An 8777-nucleotide genomic window follows, 5' to 3' on the forward strand; every position below is an offset into this window, starting at 1 on the left:
AAACATTTTGTGTACAAGAATACATGCATTAGAAGAAATCCACACAAAAAAATGTATACAAATTTTCACACAAGCATTTTTTTAAAAAAGTTTGGGACAAACTGCATCTAAGTTAAGAAAAATGAAAGAAACTGAAATTGACAGATTTGACTATCTCTACTGGGCAGTCCTTCATTTTCAGCCATTTCTCCTGCCTTCCCCCTGTACTACTGTTATAATTGGCATCCATGGTTTCTGTACTACTATTGCTGCAGGTGGGTGGTACATTTTTTAATGCTGGGTGTTTAGAATAGCTGTTTGCAGTATTTAACCAATGCTTGTGAGGGTTTTTTCAACATCATTCAAATGCCCTTGAAAGATAAGCCCCTAGTAAACCCATTAAAAACATCAGTGACAGTTAAATTCTGTATTTGGCAATGCAAATGGAAGAATACATAATGCAACAACCATTTTTATTCAAACCAAGCCTCATAGCGTGCTTAAAAACATATACAAATAATTTCTTAAGCATAATGTTTGGGTTATATAATAGTTTCCAAGTATTGCATGGTGCTAGGCTGTACTGTGGTAAGTTAAAACATAAAACTAAATCTAGCATGCTATTAGTGGAAGAAATTGCTGTGCTCACCCACCTCTGCTGCCTTTTCCAGTTGTGCCAGCAGCTCCACAAGTGGAACCTTAGTTGAATTTTCCACTCGCACATAGTACAGAACTGAGATTGCCAATTAAAATCTATAGAAACAAAACTTACCAGTAAAAACCAATGGCCCAGACATAAGAGAAGGCTGGTGAGAACAGGTGGGCCTTCAGAGCTCTCCTAAAGGTCTGCAAAGAAGGGGTGTAATGAATCCCTGATCAAAATTTATTCCAGAGGTGTGGAGCCACCACAAAAAGGCCCTCTCCTTTGTATTCACCAGTGGGTAGGTGAGAAGGGTCTCTGTTGATGACCTCCAAGTGCAGACAGGCTGGTACAGGAGAAGGTGGTCCTTCAAGTTGCTTGGGCCCAAAACATTTAAGGATTTAAAAATTAAAACCAGCATTTTAAATTAGACTTGGGCCTTAGCTAGACCTAAGGTTTATTCCGGGATCGTCCCAGGGTCATCCCTGTTCATGTAAATGACATACAGGGGATCCCAGGAGCAGGCAGGGACGAACCCATGACGATCCCAGGATAAACCTTAGGTCTAGCTAAGGCCTTGGAAATGCATTGGTAACCAGTGCAGCTGGCACGGTATTGGTCTCACAGGGGCTGACTGCCTGGCCACCACCAATATCCAAGTCTCCATATTTTGCACCAGGTGAAGATTCAGAACCATCTTCACAGGCAACCCCACACACAGCACATTACAGTAGTCCAACCTGGATGTCAGCAGAGCATGAATAACTGAAACACAACTCTTCTCTCCAGATGGCTTCCATTGTCACAGAGATTGGTCACTATGGGACAAGGACTCAACTGAGTGCCCTAGGTTACTCAGGTCCTCTTTTGTGTGGTTTAGTTGTTGACTGAGGGCTTGCAAGGAAGCCATGGAATAGGAGAAAAACTTTTGTTCACAATTTTGGTCAAGCCATGAAACAATAGCCATAATGAAGACTCCGTTAAAGGCATGCTGGCAAGGGCTGGTTAAAATATTTGATGGGGTACAGAGTTCACAGACATGACCTTGCTTCCCACATATGTACAGTATTTATGTGAGGAGTTGGCATTAGAATAGCTCTGCAGATTACCTCTCTTAGGGACTTGATCTTTGATCATTTCCTCCCCAGAAGGGCTAGATGCTCAGGACACAGAACGTATTTATTTATTTATGAATTTATAAGCTCTTCCACAGTGAGAGATATTGGAGCAGTCTACAATGAATTAAAACACAAAATTCAAAAAGTTACGCTCAAAGCAAATTGATGAATGAAACAGTGGCTGGAATTCACTCATCCATTTGGAAATGCTACTTTGCCTGCAAAGAAAAACCATCAGCAAAGCCCCAAAACAAAGTAGCACTGGTGCATGCAAGATCTTAGTTGGAAGAGCATTCCATAGGGTGGAAGCCACCACACTAAAGGCTCTGCTCCTGGTGCTTTCCAAGCAAATCTTTGACTCATGTGGGACCATCAGGAGTGCCTATAATGCTTCTGGGCCTCTAGGAACCAGACACTTCTGGTCTCCATCATGGAGTTGGATTCAAAATGAAGCTCAAGGGACCTGGCCAATGTGCCCTGTTAGCCATTGACTAACCACTAGCCTAGTGTCCTCCACATGTATTGAACTACAATTTCTCCTATGCTGACTGGGGATGATGGGAATTGTGGCCCATCATCTGGAAAGTGCCAGGCTGTAGAAAGCTGGACTAGCAGGTTCCCTGCACAGAAGAACAGCCATCGTTTGCACAGGATCTATTGTCATTTCTCTTCTTCTTCTTCTTCTTCTTCTTCTTCTTCTTCTTCTTCTTCTTCTTCTTCTTCTTCTTCTTCTTCTTCTTCTTCTTCTTCTTCTTCTTCTTCTTCTTCTTCTTCTTCCAAGGCATTTTCCCATGCCTTCACTCTAATTCATCTCTTATCCTCACATTTTATTACCTTCTCTTACTCTATGGTGGAGCAATATTTGGACATTTCCCCACCCCCCCCACCCCCCTCCCCATTGACATTTTCAACCAGGACACTCTCCTATTTTGGGAAACTTGTCTTCCACAAGTCTGACTCGGTTTAGGATTGACAGGATGACAACCATGTTGACATTTCCCTCGTTTCTCTCATTTCCTTCCACCCAAAGCGATTCGGCTGCCTTCCTGTCTTCCTGCTAAAAGAAATGCAATTTGATTCACCCGGTAAGCCCTTAGCCAGGGGACAAGGGCCCTGCCTGTATAAAAAACAGATGTTGGACAAGTACGACAATAATTGAATTTCTCTGCTTGCTTTTTACCGAAGGCCTCTGGTAACAAGTGGAAGGAAATTTGCTTCCCATCCCTTCATTTCCTAGTGCTTATTGTTGCTGCTTGCTGTCATTTACCTAAGTGGGATATGGAAGATGTTATCTTGGCCTGCGACACAGTATGAAGAGAATAAACATGAGTCCGGCCTTGCGGATTACCGTATTTGTTAATCCACTCTGTTCTCTTTATTAGTGTTGGAGATAAGGAAACCAGCCTGCCAGTCTTCTTGACCTTCGTGTTTTTTGTTTTGTTTTAACTGCTTTTATAGGCCTCGGAGCTTTCTCCTGCGTTGCAGTATAGAGGCCCAGTGCAAAGTCTCCCGCCATGGCATGGGTGGCTTTAAAAGGTAGGGTGACCATATTTGGGAAACCAAAAAAGAGGACACCTAGTGTGTGTGTGGGGGGGAAGCAGCTTTCTGAGTCTTGCAGAAAGTACGTTATTCCCCCTCCACCTTAAAGAACCCGATTGGAATGGAGGAGGGGAAAGGATTTCATTCTGCACCACCACCATCCACTCCAATTGGGGCCTTTTCTATAATGTCCACGAATGACCCACTTTCCCCTTTAAGACCTCAATTGGAGATCGGGGTGGGGGAATGACGTGCCTCAAAAAATAGGGTGACCATATGAAAAGGAGGACAGGGCTCCTGTATCTTTAACAGTTGCATAGAAAAGGGAATTTCAGCAGGTGTCATTTCTATATATGGGGAACCTGGTGAAATTTTCTCTTCATCACAACAGTTAAAGTTGCAGGAGCTATACTAGAGTGACCAGATTTAAAAGAGGGCATGGCACCTGCAGCTTTAACTGTTGTGACGAAGAGGAAATTTCCCCAGGTTCTCCATTTTTACAAATGACACCTGCTGAAATTCCCTTTTCAATACAACTGTTAAAGATACAGGAGCCCTGTCCTCCTTTTCATATGGTCACCCTATCAAAAAAAGCATGTCATTCCCTCCTGCCATGCTAATGGCAGCCTTAAAGGGGAAGGTGTGTCATTCCAGGACATTATTGAAAATTATAGAAAATCCCCCCTGACACCATGGAAAGAACAAAAACCAGGACAAATCCGGGGAAATCCTGACAGTTGGTCACCCTATTTAAAAGGGGATTAGACAAATTCATGGTGGCTCAAGCTCACAAAGTCTACTAGAAGTGTGAAAAAGTGTTATCTTAAACCAAAACCAAACCTGAAAACTAAATAAGTTTAAGGAAACTGATAAAAACAATATATCAAATTTTGGTGTAACTGTGCTTATCACAATAAAATCATATTGGTAGTAGAAAATATTTTTAATCTTAAAACAATATGTACATTTAAAATTTAAACAGAATGGTCCACATACAACAAACATCAAACAAAAATCCCAAACGCCATAAAAGGTCTCCATAAAAGACCGACGGCAGGCCCCAACACAACGTTGACTCGGGTGTATAATTAAAGGCTTGTTGACTTTGAAAACACCCAGTGCACATCAGGAAATAAGAGGGGAAACAGGCTCTTTCATACAAAACTCTTTCTCAAGGAAACAATCTACGCTGCAGATGTCAGTCATGTCCTAGTCCAGGCAGTGTGGTGGAGCGAGCTCACATGCTACTGCATTGTTGTGTACTTCCAGTGCCAGGACCAGTCATTTCTTGGCAAGGACAGGATTTCATTCTTGCTCCCCCCCCCCCTTCCCAAATTGGCTTCCTTTTCGGTCTCCTAAGCAATAGAGCAATGTAACTTCTCTAATTGGCGAGAATCTAAACAATAAAGAAAAAGTGACAAATATCAAACCGGAATTTTCTCCCTAAAATTGGGGAAAGTGAGGAAGAAATAGCAGAGCTGCATAAAAATCCACATTTTCATATCTTGGATGGTCTGCCTCTAAGCATAGCAAGCCAGAATTGTATGTATGTGTGTATTTTATTTCAAGGCAGCTCACAATAATAAGACTAAGGCCAGAGCTAGATGGGGTGATCTACATGACTCACAAGGGATCCTGGGATCAGGGAGGGATGATCCCTCCCTTGCCCCAGGATCTCGCCCTCCCCTTTGGCCCTGGTTTTTCTGTGGTCCCAGGCTGAGCCCAAGACCGCAGAACATGTGGCCGGGTGCCACGTGTTGACCCGGCTCTGCGCGATTCCTCGTGAGGAGCCAGGAGCCGCGCACAGCACGCAATGCTCCTCAGGAGCGTTGAGCCCATCAGGAGTAGGGGGGAGTGGGGAAAGTAATTTAAATTTTAAAAATCACTTACCTTATGCGCACGAGCATTCGTGCTCTGCTGGCTCTCTAATACTAAAAAAAATGGTGGGCACGATGCCTCTCCTCCTGAGGTCGTCGCGTGTCGCATGTAAACAGAAGAGGGATCTCGTGTTAAACACAACGCGAGATCTTCCCTCCTCCGTCGCGAGCTAGTAGGTAGGTCTAGCTAAGGCCTAAGATTTAAACAAAGTTCAATTAAGGGAGCAACCCTATGCCTCCTAGAGAGGATTGGGGGAGAGGATATAGGATTGTTCGGTTTCCTGGCTCCAAGTTGGGAGCCAAAATATCATGCTCCCCTCTCTTTCCTACTCAGAACCAATGAGAGGAGGACCATGCCAGCTGTCTCTCCACGCTCACAAAATGGAGCGCAGAGATGGGGAAAGGGAGGCGCTCCCAGGGGCAAGGAAGGGGAGGAGACTAGGGCTGCAGCCATATGAGAAATCCTATGGCTGCCCTAGCCTCCTTCACTTCCTTTCAGCTAAATTAAAAGCACAATAAAATCTAGTGCTTTGCTGAAAATTTCTCCCATCGTTAGCTGTCCTCATTCAAAAGCTTTCAAAAATAAATTCGATGGTCAATAAAATTTCAAAGAAGTTCTCATGGGTTGTGTTTGGGTTTCTTGTGCTTACCTTATTTAGGAGGAGGCCAAGGGGTGTGCACAAATGTGCTGTTTTTCGTTATACAATCATCTTTCTGTCAAACTGAAGACTCCTTGGCTTCCCACACATCGATTAAAGCCCAGTAGAAGATATCATGAGGTAATTCCTCCCACAGGACTTTTTCAAATCAGGAAGCACAGGCAGCCCAGGAGGAACCATGGAGCGATATGTAATAGAAAAAACACAGCACCCTTGGCCACCTCACAGTGATTAGGTAAACACAAAAACCTCACAAAATAAATAATAAAGCCTCTTTCATGAGGGAATAAAACCTTCAGGAAATTGGAGGACAGGTTTGGAGTCAGCACTGGCTGCATTCCCTTCTCTGAAGCTGGACACAACGCTGTCCCCTTCACTCCTGCGTTATATCCAAATGTGTTTTCTTCTTCATAATTTATTCAGATCACAGAATATAGATTTTTCCTTGTGCAGAGGGTCAATTTCTTAGGCCTCAGTTAGATGAGGGGGTGAAAGGGCGATGATCTTGTGGCCGCCATTTTGTTTTAGTTTTTAAAGGAGGAGCTTACAAGCACTCGTCTGCAAAACAGTTTTTTTTAAAAAAAAAAATAATAATTTCCCCACTCCCACCCCCACCCCTGATGGGCACAGAGCTCCTGAGGAGCTCTGTGCCCCATGCCTGGCTCCCGGCTCCTCACAGTTACTCATGAGGAGCCGGGACAAACCGCAACACCTGGCCACATGTTCCATGGTCTCAGGATCAGCCCAAGACCATGGAAAAACCAGGCTAGAAGGGTAGGGCAACATTCCAGGGAAATGGAGGGATCATCCCTCCCTGCCCCCGGGATCCCCTGTGCATCATCTGGATAAGCCCTCGTCTAGCCATGGCCTTAGTTAAAGGTCAGGATATACAGTACACTGATGAGGGGGGGGGAACCCTTCCGAGAAAATATAACTGTATCTGCTTATGTATCTGACAAATATCAGAGGTTCTGCCGCTACTAATTCGTAAAGGTTATTTATTGCCAAGAGTGTGTTAGGGAAACGTTTGGCTCTTCATCCGAGGTGCAGCTCCTGATGTCACAGATGTTGCTCGCATCCCCGGGAGAATCCTAATAGCCCCATCAATACAGGAGAAATGGACTGTATCACCTTTTGCCCCATGTTCCCACAGTTAATAAGCTGTGAAACCTACTGCTGCCATGCCAAAGTGATTAGCGTTAGTGGACCTGCCAGGAAAAGCAGTTGGGGAAAAAATAAGAAGGCAAGCCACGATTTTGTACTTGTGGAATGCAGAGAACTGAAGAAGCAGCCAGAGGAAAGATTTGATGAATAATTCAGCACTACATAGTTTGCATACATTCCTTGGAAGGAAATGGAACAGTTGCCAAATTCCAGAAGATGTAGACCTTTAGGCTAAAGAGGCAGATGGGATAATCCAAAGGGTCTATTGCAGGCAGGGGGTGGGGTTTACCATATTTACCACTTTTTAAAATATCCATAGATTTTCATTGAAAAAGCGAGGAAGGGAACTATATGTAGATGTACAGTTTCCAGAGTGGTAGGCTCTGGTTTTCCCCTCTGGTTTGTCTCCACATTTTTTACCTCCATTTCATAAGCATGTCAAGGGCTACACCACACATGGTCTCTTTCACATGGGTTTCTGCTTGTTTGCTTTTCCACTCCACCCCACCCCTTCTCCTTCCTCCTCCAGTTCATTGGCTGTGGTACTCTGATGGGCATGGGCTCTTCCCCCCGCCCTTTTGCTCTGGCTTTATCTTTTGTCAGCAAGGCTCCATTAGCAGACACCTCCAACAAAGGAAAAAGCAAGAGGGGAAAATAATCCAGACTTTCTCCGCACCAAAATAAAATGCAACAGGAGGGGAAGGGGTGAGATGAGTGCAGGACAGGGACGATGTCATGTGAGTACTGTGCTGCAAAACCACATACCAGGAATGGCGAGTGTGTGATAAATCCCTAGTGGGATGGAGCTCTTAGTCTTGCATTAAAAATTGGATCGGATCGAGTTGGTAATGCGGCACCCCACAGTTCAACTGCCATGGGGAAGAAGTACATTCCCCCAATGCTATTTTCTGGAACCAACCCTGCAAGTATGAGCTGAACCACTGTAAAACAGTGCCGCCAACCCCCAACTCACAGAGGCATTCTAAGAGAATACCGTGGCCAACAGTATCAAAAGCCTCTGAGAGATAAAGGAGTACTAACAGGGTTGCACTCCCCCTGCCCCTCTCCCGAAGAAGGTCATCCATCAGGACGACCAAGGCCGATTCCATCCCAAAACCAGGCCTGAACCCAGACTGGAATGGATCCAGATAATCAGTTTCATCCTAGCTTTGATGCCAACCCTATGCATGGGCCTTCCACCTAGCTGGATTGCAATGGCCATCATATGTGAGACCATCTTATACGAAATATTGGAGTAAGAAACAACAACGCCTCTCCGCTGTGAATTAAAGTTCATTCATTCATTTATTTAGTTACGGTCACAGACCAACCACTAGAAGTACAAATTCTGCAATTGAAACTGGTGATGAAAATATACATACAAGCTACAGTGAATTAAAGTTTAGCTGTGCCACAAAGAATTAAGAAGGTGATATGTTAAGTAATCAACACTGAATAGCACATCTGTATCAGGGGCGGGAAACTGGACTGGGATGAGGGCTGAATACATTTTAATGACAAACACGTTTTTTTATACATTTGATTTTGATTACTTAGCATATTCTTAATTCTTTGTAGCTCTTTGGGCGATTCACATCTATTGTGGTTTATACATTTGTGGACATTATTTGTCTTCTACTATTACTGGAATAGGGGGAAGTTCTAGGGAGCTTTACAGGGCGAAATGCTCCATAGACTTTGAAATAACCTGTTTATCTGCAAATGGACAGGTTAAGAACAGAAATGTTAAGGGCCCAAGAACAAGCACAGTTGAGAATCTAGCTTTCTGCAAATCCAATTG

This window comes from Elgaria multicarinata, chromosome 2 (genome assembly GCF_023053635.1).
Source record: "Elgaria multicarinata webbii isolate HBS135686 ecotype San Diego chromosome 2, rElgMul1.1.pri, whole genome shotgun sequence".
Lineage (NCBI taxonomy): Eukaryota > Metazoa > Chordata > Lepidosauria > Squamata > Anguidae > Elgaria > Elgaria multicarinata.